The 14,408-nt window shown below is 42.3% G+C and overlaps 1 protein-coding gene across 1 annotated transcript in view; it reads left to right on the top strand.

Moving 5' to 3' along the window:
* The window catches only part of kirrel3l (kirre like nephrin family adhesion molecule 3, like), a 73,622-nt gene that overhangs the window by 591 nt on the left and 58,623 nt on the right, over positions 1-14,408 (top strand). The gene's annotated exons all lie outside the window — the stretch shown is intronic.

Below are 14,408 nucleotides of genomic sequence, written 5' to 3'. Positions count from 1 at the left end.
CACCGTGAGAGCCAGGTTAGCAGCGCAGCGCTGCTGCTGGGTGTTTTACTGCTTTTCCTTCCCCAACACGCGTCAAACAGCCCACCGAGTCGTTAGTAAAGCCTTAGTGAGGATGAGATAGGGGCGCTGGAGCAGGAAAAGCAGTAGACTGTGGGGCACACGGGGGGCTTCAGGAGCAGGACTGGAAAACGATCGCTTTAGCCAGCGGTTTTTGTTAGGGGATGGTGCCATCTCTCAGATATATTTCAGAATTTCCTGCTAAGTGGTTGAGGTTGGATGCCAAAGTTGGGCTTTTACAATGAAGCTTGGATTAAAATGTGAGATTGCAGCGTGGAGATTGCAGTAGTGCATGGCTGGAAAATGGACTTGACGGCACTGAATGGCCAAAAACGCTGGACATCACAATAGCGCATGGTTCTTGTGTGTGTTGGCTTGCAGCTGTTTGGTTCTCGTCCGTTGGGACGCTGTATTTGGGTGCCTCGTGCGTTTGGCTCAGGGTGTTCACATTTGGCTCCAGAGCAGATCCAGCAGGTTCCCCGTGAACGGAGGCAGGTTTGTGCAGCACTGACAGTGGATGAGATTGATGGGTGAAACTTTGGGAGAGAGAGAGAGAGAGAGAGAGAGAGAGAGAGAGAGACAGAGAGAGATGCAGAACTTTTAAGTACGAACAAGAGTTATTTTATCGCTGCTGTCGGAACAAAACCTCGTATCTCTAAAATTGAACTTTACAGAGAAGGAAAAAACATATTTTACTTTTAATGTAAGTCTATGGAACCAGACGTTTCTTCCAAGTCGTTTTGGGCCGTTTCTGTTGGTCCATTCTTTACGAAATTTACACACAATGTAAAGGACAACAGTGATTTTCAGATCATGTCAAAAACTGAAAAACTGACAAAAAAATGGATGTACGGGTTTTTCATGCAAATCGCATAAATTGCGTTTAATGTAACGAAATCTTGTTTAAATCAACTCCCTTTACTACAATCGACAACCAGCAGAGATGAACTGGACTTGAGATGTGCAAACTCTGCTGAAAAACCCATATAAAAAACCCATTAAGTGTTTCTTCTGGTTCCCATAGGCTTTGTCACATGTTTTGGCTTTTTAATGGGTTGATATCACAAAGCAAAGGGTCATAATAGGTTAACAGGTGAACCACTGGCTGATTCTAACTGCATTTGATAGTTTCTTAATGGGATATAAGGGTGTTCTACAGGACCAGTGGTCTCTACACTGTTGGAAATAAAGGTTCTGTGCAGGAACATTTTTTGTTCATCAAGGTACGAACACTGTAAATGTTCCCTCAAAGGTACAACAGTGGTTTTAAGGTCCAATTGTGTACCTTAAATAAGTTTTTTTCCAGGTGAAAAGTTCGTATTTGTACCTTTTCATAACCGAATGTTTTAAAACAGAACAGTAAAATAAAAAGCCTGGAGACGAGACGGGGTGTGTGGAGTCAATACAGCTTATAAAATATAATTTCAATGGATTATGGGACAGTTATGTTCCTTGAAAGGTACTGAGATGTACCCCTGAGGGTCCCTCCCCAGTGACAAGTGGGGCACTGCCCCAGTGACAGTTTATTACCTTTGTATCTGAGACAATTAGGCCAGTTCCCGTTTTTCAGCATGGTAAGTTCAGTGTAAAAGTGTTTTATTCAGGACTGAGTGAACTTTATGAAACTTTTCCTCGTTTAACTTTTGTTTGCCCCCAAGTGACCCCAGTCTTTAATGAAAAATGAGGGAGGAAGTGGGGACCGAGTCAAGGCACAACACCTCTGCAGGTATCTGCAGGCGAGCGCGCGATAAAAGCTCGAGGAGACGCGCTTTTAGCGCTCTGGAGAGAGAAGCAGAGAAACACCTCTTAATCATTTCACAGGCCACCGCTGCATCGCTTTCAAACAGAATAATGCAACAGCATTAAAGAAATATAAACGGTGGCGGGGCGCGAGCGCGAGCCGAGGTGCGTGCGTGCGCGCGCGCCAGCGTGTGCTTGTGCGAAGCTCTCCGCGAAAACGCGAGATGTCCTAAGGGATACCCGCGCGGCACTCTTTTACTCATTCATGCTTCGGCTTGTACTCGCTCCGGGTGTTGGTGTTTGTGGGGCTGTTTGGGGGTCTTTATGGGGGCTGTCTCGAAGCCTTCAGACCTGCTGCAGCCCGCGAGCTGCTTCTTTTGTGTTGTTTGTATTTTGGGAGAGCAGAGCTTTGCATTGCGTGCTGTGTGCGCGCGTGTCAGATAGCGCAGAGCCCGGTTGAGGTCGCGCGCTGCTGCCTCTGAGGCTGAGGACGCCGGCGACCCCGCGCGGTTCTGTGCCAGCAGGGCGGCGCTGTTGCGCTGAGCTCGGTCTTTAGTGCCCGCAGCTGTGAGATGGTGAATTTCGTTCCATCTCGTGGCCCATTTTTTTGTGTAGCGTTGTTGTTTTTCCGCCGCGCGCCTCTTGGAAAATCTTTTATTCATTTTGTTTATTTATTTACTTATTAGCTGTATTATTAACGCGCGCGCTCCATATCAGCGTGAGACAAAGGCTGAGGACACGCAAAACGCGTCTCTAAAATGTTGCGCTGAGTTCTCTCTCTCTCTCTCTCTCTCTCCCTCTCTCTCTCTCTCTCTCTCTCTGTCACTTACTTTCGTTCTTGCTCTTATCTCTCTCCTTCTGTCTCTTCCCTTCTTTTTTCTCTTCTCTTTCTCTCTCGCTCTCTTTCTCTCTCGCTCCTTTTCTCTCTCTGTCGCTCTCTCTCTCTCTCTCTCTCTCTCTCTCTCTCTCTCTCTCTCTCTCTCTCTCTGTCTTACTCTCTCGTTCCTTTTCTCTCTCCCCTTCTTTATCTCTTTCCTCTCCTCTCTCTCTCTCTCTCTCTCTCTCTCTCTCTCTCTCTCTCTCGCTATCTATCTATTTTTTCCTCTTCTCTCCATCATCTTACATTCTCTCTCTCTCTCTCTCTCTCTCTCATGTTCATTTTCTCTCTCCTTCTGTCCTTTTGTCTTTTTCCTCTCTCCTCTTTCTTTATCTTTCTCTTTTATCTCCTCTCTTTCTTTCCCTCTCTCTCTTTCATCTTCTTTCTTTTTGTCTTTCCTTCTCTTTCTTTTTTCCTCTTCTCTCCATTGTCTTGCATTGTTACATTCTCCTTCACTCTCTCTCTCCATCTTACTCTCTCTTTTTCCTTTTCTCTTTCCCATTCTCTCTCCTTCTGTCTCTTTCTCTCTTTTTCTCTTCTCTTTCTTTCTGTCGTTCTTTCTATTTTTTTTCTCTTCTCTCTCTTTACCCCGTACTGACCGTAATGAAGGCAGGAGCGAGATTTAAACGTGCGATCATAAATGCATGTGACGCTCAAACGAGGAGGAAAGGAGATATTAGTGAGAAATGTTAATATGTTCATGCAAATGTCTGAGCCAATTTGCAAATGGAGCTTCTGAGCAGAGTGAAGCTGCAGCGCGCAGTGGCTGTGGGCAGCAACACAGTCCTCCTGGATTGTTTTCTCTTTTTTTTGGCCTCACACTGGCAGGAAAGAATGAATAAGTAACTTCAACACAGAAAATTCTCTTTGCCATACATTAAATTAATAATAAAAGACCCCCTTAGGGCTGGTGCCTATCACTGAGTTCCACTGCAGCATGCCTGAACAGTTGTTGGACATGTTGGTGTGGGAGACTGCAGTGAGACTTATCTCCTTAAACTCTGAGCGTATTATTCAGTTAAGGGGTTTTTATCCTGTAAGCACCGTCAATTCACTAAACTTTAAACACAGTTCATTGAATTCGCTTCATTAAATGCATAGATCGCTTCTAATGGAGGGAGATACATTACATCAACACATTCAGTACCAAAACTGAGAAAAATGACAGCAGTTGTGTTTATGCACTGTAAGTTTATTTATATCGTAAACGATATGTTGGAACAATGTCATCTTTCAGTTTTTGACATAATTTGAAAATTACTGTTGCCCTTTATATTATATGTTAATTTCATGATGAATGGACAAACAGAAAAGGTCCAAAATGACTTGGAAAGACGTCTGGTTCCTTTGACTTACATTAATAGTAGAGTCGGTTTTTTCCTTCTCCTGTAAAGTTACCATTTTGGAGATACAAGGTTTGGTTCAGCTTTATATTTTAAGCATGTCAGCTCAATACAGTATAATGCATACATATGAGGCCAATATGTAAGTTGTACAGTTACATAGTGAGGAACTGAACAGTGGCCACACTGACGCTTACACTTTAAATGGTTTATACTCTTAAAACCCCCCAGACATCCAGTTACATCCTAAACCATTGTATTCATTACATACATGGACTACAATGCAAAGTAGCTAATTGTTCCTTAAGTCATGGAAATATGTAATATAAATTTGGACCAGGCCCTGGCCAAGTGGTTTCAAGTGGCACTAAGGTGAAAATATGCCTTGAAATAGTTTAATAGGGATTGAATCTGACCTGATATTCCAATCAGAAAACAAAGTAAGCAAACTGGATGATGAAATTGCATTGATGCAGTATATTGTATTGAATTGAATAGAATGAAATTGAACAGTGGGCCCATATACAGATCAACCTCTTTAGGGCCAGTTTGGGGGCCCAAAATTTTAGTTCTTAACTAAACTGCACTGCACAGATTACAAAGAAGCCTCATTCATAGTGACTATACTGGGTAAAATAAGCCTTACAATTAATAAACTGGTACTTTAAGTGGCTGAAGGGATATTGGAGTGGACATATGCCTTGAAACTGTACTGCACTGGATCTGACACACAGGATACATTTGAATCATGTAAATACAATGCATTGCTTTTTTCAGTGTAGTGAACTTTTAGTGAGCTCTTATACTGGCCCTTTCGAGAGGTTTACAGGGCCTATATCATGGAAAATTGAATTGTCAAATAAGAGTTTAATGTAGTATGTGGGTCTAAACACTGTTGAAGTCACAAAAACAGCATTTACTCTCCAGTCCAACTGTCTATATATGGAAACTAATCAGCTAAAACAGCCTTTTTTGAATTGATTTGAATGAATTGTGCTTATGATGTCACAAAAACCAATATATTTATGTATATTTGCCTGTTCAGCCTTCCATTTTATGTTATAAAAAGTGTTTCAGCCTGGACTGAAAGCTTTTAAAGGAAGCAGCCAATCAGAACTGACATCATTTACATATATCAGACTTATTAGCACAGTAAAAGCTCTCGTTTCTCCAAAAAGGTAACTTTGCAGGAGAAGGAAAAAACTTGCTCTATTTTTAATGTAAGTCAATGGAACCGGACTTCTTTCCAAGTAATTTGGGCCATTTCTTTTGGTTCATTCATCATGAAATTTACACACAATATAAAGGGAAACAGGCATTTTCAAATTATGTCAAAAACTGAAAATATATATATATATATATATATATATATATATATCATTTACTGGCTGTTTTTTGGTGTTTAAAAGCACACAAACCTCATAAGTGGAGGAAAAGCAGATCCTACAAACATGTGGGACATGGGCCCTTTAAAGGGCCTTTAAAAGAACAATGTAGTTAAAGTAGTTAGAGTCCTGAAACTGCAGAGCATTGGATTTGACACATGGGATTCCAATCAGAGAACACGGTGTGTGTGAAAGTGTGTGTGTGTGCGAGAGGGAGAGGGAGGTAGGTAAGGCTATTGGTTGACAGACTGGCAGCAGCTGCTGAAGGAGGAGCAGTGAGGTTCTCACAAGCTCCCATATGGCCTCCACTACTCATCTCACCTGACATCTATACAAGCAGCGCTGCACACTGGGAGCCCTGACAGGCGCCATGCTGTTGACTCACACACTCCCACATCCACGGCTAATGGACACACACACCGCAGTGCTGTGCGAGTTTTTTTCTTGCACGCTCTCTCGCGCTCATGCACTCACACACGACTGACTATACGCAAAAGTACTAGCCCCCCAGCTCTCCCGTTCACTCTCACTTTCTATACGCCGCACACCCCCACATACATGCACCCGCTCGGGGGGTATCCGACAACACTGGGGGCTTAGAACTAGTAGCGACTGAGGCGGAAACATGACAGAAAGCTGGGAGAAAAACAGGCTCCTCCACACCGCACACACATTCATATGTATGCCCGAACCAAAGCCGAGCGCGCTCCATCCATAATTTGCTTTCTCGGAATGTCCCCCCAGCGTCCCGGCGGAACGCCGCTGCACTCCGGCATCAGTATTCTGAGTAATCTTGGGCGAGAGAGTCTTTTTTGGAACCTTTAGCTTAGGGTTGTTCGGTCTCGTAGGGGCTAAGTTCAAAGGAAGTGTGCAAAGATCACACGTTTTTTTCCCCCGCTTCCCTTCCGCCTCGGCCCCTGTCGCCATGCAGTCCTGAACCTTGTAAAGTTCAGAGGAAATTCATCGCTCATACTTGCTCTCTCACTCGCTCCGTCTCTCTCTCTCTCTCTCTCTCTCTCTCTCCTCTCTCTCTCTCTCTCTCTCTCTTTTTTGCTCTTGCTCTTTCTTTACTGTGTGCGTATTACTAAGCTTCAGATTACCCCTTTAGTTAGAGAGAAAAACGGATGGATGGGTGGATAGACAGACAAATATACGGACAGACCACTATATAGACAAAGACAGATAGACAGATAGATAGATATCTGTCTATCTTTCTGCATGTCTGTGTGTCTATCCGTCTGTCTGTCTACATTCTTTCCACATATCTATCTATCTATCTATCTATCTATCTATCTATCTATCTATCTATCTATCTATCTATCTATCTATCTATCTATCTATCTATCAGTCTGTCTATTGGTATGTATGGTAGGTAGATGGATAGATAGACAGGTAGACAGACAGACATGTGGAAAGAAAGATAGACAGACAGACAGACTGGTAGAAAGACAGACTGGTAGGCTAAGTAGCTACATATACAGATAAATGTTTAGAAAGGCTGATTAAAGAGTCCTGTGTTTGTATAGTTGTTGGTTCCATTAGATCAGTCTCCACCACCCTCTTCCTGAAGATGTAACACCTTCTTCCTGTGAAATAACACGTTAGTCAGAGCAGGTGTGTTGGAGTTTAACTTTCAGGTAGAACCCCTGGATTTAGTGTTCCACAAAGCAGGATCTCTCACTTCAGCCGGATAGTTGAAGCCGAAAGCGAGGGTTGTTCTAGTGATGTCCCCTCATGTCTTCTCCTATTGGTCAGGGCTTCACTTTCAGGAGAAGCTAACTGAGACAGTTCTGCTCTCTGTAGTATCATCAACCATAACAGTAGTTGGTGGCCGCTGTATCAGAGTGAATGACGGTTTATCCGTTCTTTCCCCTCTGTAAGTGGAGAGCAAGGCCAGAGGAGGCTGGCCCTGTGGCACCGGAGGCCTGGTTAAGGAGCCGTGTGCATAATGCATGAGCTGCAGAGCGGAGGTCCCTGTGAAGGGATGCAGGACTGTGGGGGGGCTCTGTCTGCGGGTTAACTGGCCATATGTTTACATGGTGTGGAGGGTGTAAATCAAGACAAGCTTCTGTGAGTGTTCAAAGAAAAGGAAGGCGTGACAGAATTCTCTCTCTTCACCTCTTTATCTCACTCGGGCTCTTCTTTTTCAGTGCTTTGTCTCTCTCTCCCTCTCTCCCTCTCCCTCCTATTCTGTCTCTCTGTCGCTCCTGCTCCTTCTTCCCACTTTTTGCTCACTCCCTGCTTCTCTCTCTCCCTGCTTTTTTACCCCTTTCTTTCTCTTTCTTCTCTCTCTTTTTCTCTCTCTCTCTCGCTCTGTATCTCTCTCCCTTTCTTTCCCCTATTTCTCTGTTCTCTGCCTATCTGTCTCTTTGTTGGTCTCTCTGTTTCCTTCTCTTTCTTCTCTCTCTCTCCCTCCCTCTCTCTCTCTATTTTTGTCTCTTTCTCTCTCTTTCTCTCTTCCCCCTATTTTTCTGTTCTCTCCCACTTCTCTCCCAATCGCATTGTTGGTCTCTATCTTTCTCTATCTCTCTCTCTCTCTCTCTTTCTCTCTCTCCCTCTCTCTCTCATTCTTCCCCCTATTTTTCTCTTCTCACCCTCTCTGTCTCTTTGTTGGTCTCTCTCTCTCCTTCTCTCTCTCTCTCTCTCTTTCTCTCTCTTTCCCTCTGTCTCTCTCTCTCTCTGTTCAATTTCACTCCATTTCCCCCTTTCTGTCTAACTCTCTCTCACTCACTCCCTCTCCTCTTTCTCTATTCCCCCTTATTTTCATCTTCCCTTTCTCTCTACCTCTTTCTCTTTTTCTACCTCCATCTCCACTTCTTCCTTCTTTGTCTTTTTCCTTTTGTCTCTCTCTTCTCTTTCAATACCCCCCCCTTCACCTCATCTCACTCTCTGAAGCGAAGACTGGAGACTGAGAGAGAGAGAGAGAGAGAGAGAGAGGGAGAGGCAGAAAAAAAGACGGGAAAAGTTGGAAGGCGAGCGAGCTCGATGATGAGTGTATGTGTGTGTGTGTGTGCGCGCTCGTGACACACAGGGCTCACAATAGCGCCGATGCAGCAGAAACGGTCTGGTGCGGGAAGCTGCTGCATTATTTAGGAGACACTCGCATGGCATAGATATGGATGAGTTTTGGCGCACTTTGATTGGCTCGTGCTCCACGGGGTCCAGTGTGATGGGCCCGGCGGTGTAGCTGCTCACACACACACACACACACACACACACACACACATCATACACACATACACACACACACACACATACACACGTACACACACATGCTGGATTTAAAGGTCAGATTTGTTTACAGCGGAGAGCAAATCGAGAGAGATTTCTCTTTTTTCCTCTCCAGGCTACACTGCATGTACATATGCTGGGCATGTTGCAGGGTTTGACTTTGGGTGTTACGGACGCTTTCGAATACGCTGCAAATCTGTGCGGGATCAGCCGCGGATATGCCGCGCTCTTTTCCAGCATGCTGAAAATAAAGCCCCCTTATCTCTCTCTCTCCGACAACGGAGAGACGCTAAACGGAGAGGAAGGATCTAATTCAGGGTAAAGCAGGCATGTTGATGCCTCGAGTCAAATCCACTTCGCGTTATGTCTCATTTAGCTTATGCGGACATCCGGGGAGACGTAATTCTAAGTGTCAGGAAACAGTTTTTCTTTGAGTATTGCGCTACCCCCTGTGGAGAAGATGCTCCAGAATCTTTTTTTTCCCCTCCATTTCCCTTGCCATAACTTTTAGACCATCACAGCGTCGCTGTCATATCAAAACTGAGACTCAATTTTATTTGTTTTTCATGTTTTACACCCGCTGGCCTTTACATTGTGTGAATGTTTCTTGATGAATGAACCATTAGAAATGGTCCGGAATGATAAGGAATACAAGCTCATTTGCATTAAAGTTAGAAATGTCTTTTCCTTCCTCTTATAACCAATTCCAGAGAACAGCAAAGATGAGCAACTATGACTTGAAGTGGCACAGATCCATTTTCTCAAAGCTGTGTGAACACAAAACTGGATTATTTCACATCAGATTTGAGCTAAATATCTGATGCGTTGTCATATATAGGGTAAAGTGAATTGTCAGATCCTTTATATGACACAGATTTTGTTAGGCTAAGTTGCTGAAGTTGCTCAATTCTAGCTCAACTGCTCATATTCATGTTTGTAAGTGGCCCATATGTCATTAGTGTGAACATGTCCTGACAGGTCTTGCATACATCAAGTTAGCTGTGATTGTTAGCCACTGTTAACGTGATCCACACATCAGATGATAATCTGATCTGGCATATCTGATCATTCACACTACACTGTTAGAAATAAAGGTTCTGTGCAGGTACATTTTTCATTTATCAAGGTACAAACAATGTAAATGTTCCCTCAAAGGTACAACAGTGGTTTTAAGGTCTGATTGTGAACCTTAAATAAGTTTTTCCAGGTGAAAAGTACAGATTTGTACCTTTTCATAACCGAATGATTTAAAATAGAGCAATAAAATAAAAGCCTGGAGACGAGACGGGGTGTGTGGAGTCAGTACAGCTTAGAGAATATCATTTCAGTGGATTATGGTACAATTATGTTCCCTGACTAAAGGTACTGAGATGTACCCTTGAGGGTCCCACCTCAGTAACAAGAGGTGTACTGCCCTGAGAGTGTACAGCCACAAGGTATTGAATATGTACCTCAAATTCCAAAGATCCAATTTTTGTGTTCACACGTCTTTGAAATAATCACATTTCGGGATGTAGTCACAGTTGCTTAGCACTCAAAAAAAGAAGTGATCAATTATGTTGTGTACTTTATGGAAATTTGTCATTTTGCTGCCTCACTTTTCTCAGTCTGGTAGTAGCACAGTATTGCCACTGCCTGGGACATTGGGGGGTGGTTGAGTGCCTTGCCCAAGGGTATAAACACAAACCCTTTCAGTTCTGGGATTTGACCCCTACTGCTATTCTACCTGCACCTCAATTGCCTATCACTAATTACTGCTTTCAAACTGTAAGAGGATTATTTATCACTTACTGGAAAGGCAATCTCACCACTCGTTACTTTACTTTTAAGTTATTCTCTAAAATCCAAACAAACCTGTACCAAGTGTAAAGAACCTGAAGACCCCCAAAGGGAAAGCTCAGTAGTCCTTTCAGTACTTTATTTAGAAAGAAATAGCCCATTACATTAACATTACAGAGCTGTTTACGTGAGGTTGGAGCTCTGTCTTCTTCAGCATGCGAATCTTTATCCATTAGTTTGATATTAGCGTGATTAGATGCTACGACAGGTCACATATCAAGTTTTTACGGCCTAAACTCACTTTTCACTGCTCACATTCATAATTGAAGTGGTCAGCTGTCGCAAGTAGTACATGCACGTACCAGTTATGTACAAGGACATTTTATGTTTTAAATGCATTGCATATAATAAACAGTATTCTTCTAGAGACATATGAGTAACACAAGCAATGGCATTGATTACAAGAATTTAATTACTTTGTTACATGGAAAGTAACAACATGACTGTAATGCATTACTTTCTACTGTGTTACTCCGAACACTTCATGACAAAAAATGATATCTTAGCAAGTGTAAACATCTTAAATGTAGTTAATTTATTTCCTATTTCTCATTATGAGACTGTTGTAAGAATATTATAAGACGATTTAACTTATTTCTGCACATTTTTACTTGGTTTTAAGTGAGTTTCTCTTATAAAAGTGTCTTCTTCCATTGGCAGATAATTGTATTTGTTTTAAACATTTCTTCTTGAAATAATTGAAATTATTTCTCAAAACAAGTAATCTAATCTGCCAAAGGAATACGACACTTTTACTAGATAAAATCACTGAAAACAAGTAAAAATGCACAGAAACAGGTTGAATAATCTTATAATATTCTTGCAACAGTCTCATAGTGAGAAATATTACATTTATTGATTACATTTAAGATGTTTGTACTTGTTGAAATATTTTTTGCTGTGTTCTCGCTGTTGAAACAAAAACTTGTATCTGTGAAATGGCAACGTTTCTAACTTTAATCTACATTAATATAGCAAAATTTCATCTTAGACCATTTCTGTTGGTCCATCCATCATGAACTACTCACACAATGGAAGTGCAGCTGGCATTTTCCAATGGTGTAAAAAGTGATTGTACTATCTACAGCAGTTGGGTGAAGGGTTTGGGTTTTATACAACAATAGCTTCCTCTGTCCACAGCTTGCTTATTGCTGTAGTCTTCTTCTCAAACATTAAACAATGAATCCAAGGGCCTTAGCCACGTTCATCCTCAGCACCCCCTTAAATACACTCACACACTGGTAAATACTGCAGGGAGATAGAGAACAAGACAATTAGAGGAGAAGCTAATCAGCTGGACCATGCGGCTACACAGAGATAAAGAGTTTGGCATTGTGTCCCGTTATCGGCTGCTAGCGACCGCGGCCCACGTGGCTAATGGCCGGCTTCTGAGGATCCGCCGCCAGCCGCCCCAACACCCTGGGACAGGGCCATCCGTCCTCTCCTCCATCCCTCTTTTCTCTTCCTTTCTCTTTTTTTTTTGTTCTCGCCTTCCTCTCTCCTCGTCTCTGTCCTCGCACATCCTTCCCCTGCTGTTGCTCGGGGAGAGAAGACAAAGGAGAATTGTGCGAGCTTCCTCTACTAAGACGAGGGATATGATCTCATAGTGGGTCAGTGTGCTCACTTTCATTAAAATGGGTAGTTTGTTCCTCGGTGGTTTCCGAGTGACTCATAAATGCAGAATCTTGTTCTGAGTTCTTGTAGCGCCAGCAGTCAACAGAGGACTCGCTTAGCATTATATCAGATTATGATTCCACTGATCACCCCAAGACACCAAGGAGTTGTCAGCCAAGACATTTTCAGTTTGAAGTTTGCTTCTTTAGCACGTTTCCACTGGAGCTATTAGGCAAATGTCGCTAACAAGTAATGGTTTAGCATGTCCCGATTACCATCATGCTAACTAAATGCCTAAATCATCACAGACTCAGCTTAAAGTGTGTGAAGTTGTTAAGTTATCTCTAATAGACTTGCTGTGATGTGATTTCCGACATTGCGTGACCAACTGATGTCTATAAACATGGAAAAATATGGAAAAATTCATGCTTCAAGATGGCCACTACAGCTAGTGTTAGCTAAGTAGCATACCTTTGTATGCAAATGCCACTTGGGAAACTCTATTGTAGGGCAATGTTCATAAAGCTTGACATAACACCTACATAGGCCCTTCATGAAAACTGACATAGACCAACAGAAATTCTGTTTGCCAACTTTAATGTCAGGTTTACGTGAAACAGCATAGATTTTGTAGCTTAGAGTGTTTAACAGTGACATAATGCTGATAATATGCAGCCCACTAAATCAGGCTGGTTGAACAAAAGCAAGCTTTTCCCATTTCGTCATTGATAAGATTTAAGCTATGCTACATCCTCAGCAATATATCACCGTGATATACACTAAGCTACAAAGTCTATTGTTATAATGTGTCGTTTTACCCCCCAAAAGATGTTGTGACAAGCCAATATCAGAGAAAATCAATGTCACCTGACATAGATGTTACATTAACTTAGTTGCCGTCTTTTGGAATAAACCTTTATAAACGTTTCTGTAGGTTTATATCACTTGTCGTCAAGCTTTTATAAGTGTCATGTAGCTTTTTTATAGCCTTAGAGTAAAGTGTTCCTAATTTGATCATTTCACAAGAGCTATCCAAAGATAAGTGGTTAGATAATGATTTGCGTCCAATGTTGAGTTAAGGACTGTATTTGCACTGTGATTTAGTGAGCTTTTCTCATTTTGCCTTTGATAAGATTTGAGCTATGCTACCTCCTCAGCATTATATCACTGTGATATACACTAAGCTACAAAGTCTGTTCTTATAATGTGTCATTTCACCCTAAAAAAAAGTTGTGACAAACCAATATCAGACAAAATCAATTGTCACCTTCCATGTCACATCGACTTAACTTTGGAATAAACCTTTATAAATGTTTCGGTGGGTTTATATCGGTTGTCGTCAAGCTTTAATAAGTGTCTTGCAGCCTTTTTACAGTCCCATAGTAAAGTGTTCCTAAAAACTGTGTACGTTTGATCATTTCACAAGAGCTATCCAAAGATAAGCGGTTAGATAATGTTATCTCCCAATGATTTGCATCCAATGTTGAGTTAAGGACTGTATTTGCACTGTGATTTACTCTCCGGCTTGCCAGAGGGGCGGTGGGGGAGTGGGTGGAGGGGGGAGGTGCTTAGAAGCAGGCATGGTTAATTTAGATCAAATCATTAAAACAATGCCTCGGGAGAAAGGCACTATCAAACAGAGTCCTACTATTTTTGGAAACACTTGACTTTGCATTTCTTTCTTGGCCCAAAAGTGTTACCAAAAAGTGTCACCTCTTACTGTAGCCATACATCACACTGGGCAGTGCGGTCAGGTTTGTGTGTGTGTGTGGGGGTGGGTGGGTGTTGGGGGGGGCTGCAGTATGGCAGGCCGTACAGCGCTTTTTCTGTTTTACAATCAACTCCAGGCCTCCAAGACAAGAATTTCATATCTCCTGCCGTGACACAGAAAGCAACAGCAAATTGAAATTTATCTTCCATGTTGCAGCAATATCTGTGTTCATGTTATCTTCCCAAGCCGGGGTCCCTCAACCCAGTATTAAAGATGGCCCTGATGCCGAGGGATATTCTCCGCTGAGGGAAAACCTATTTCTGCTATGAACACTGTTTATTTATTTATCTATCTATCTACTAGTTTAATATTAGATATAGCTGCCTCTGTCAGGGCATGTTGTGAAGATTCGATAGGCCAAGGTTTGTACTGCTGCAGATACTTGGTTTGTTTTCTCTTGGTTGAGTTTGCTGTAATTATAGATGAACGTTCATATATGAATCATGCACAGAGGGCTGGCTGTAAAGGAATGTTTGTTTATTTATTTATTTATTTATTTATTTATTTATTTATTCATCCGCTTGCAAGCATTGAGTGCAGTTATACACACG

The sequence above is a fragment of the Colossoma macropomum genome, unplaced genomic scaffold (genome assembly GCF_904425465.1).
Source record: "Colossoma macropomum unplaced genomic scaffold, Colossoma_macropomum, whole genome shotgun sequence".
In the NCBI taxonomy this organism is placed as follows: domain Eukaryota; kingdom Metazoa; phylum Chordata; class Actinopteri; order Characiformes; family Serrasalmidae; genus Colossoma; species Colossoma macropomum.
The sequence above is the reverse complement of the archived record's forward strand: the minus strand, read 5'-3'. Positions and strand labels throughout refer to the sequence as shown.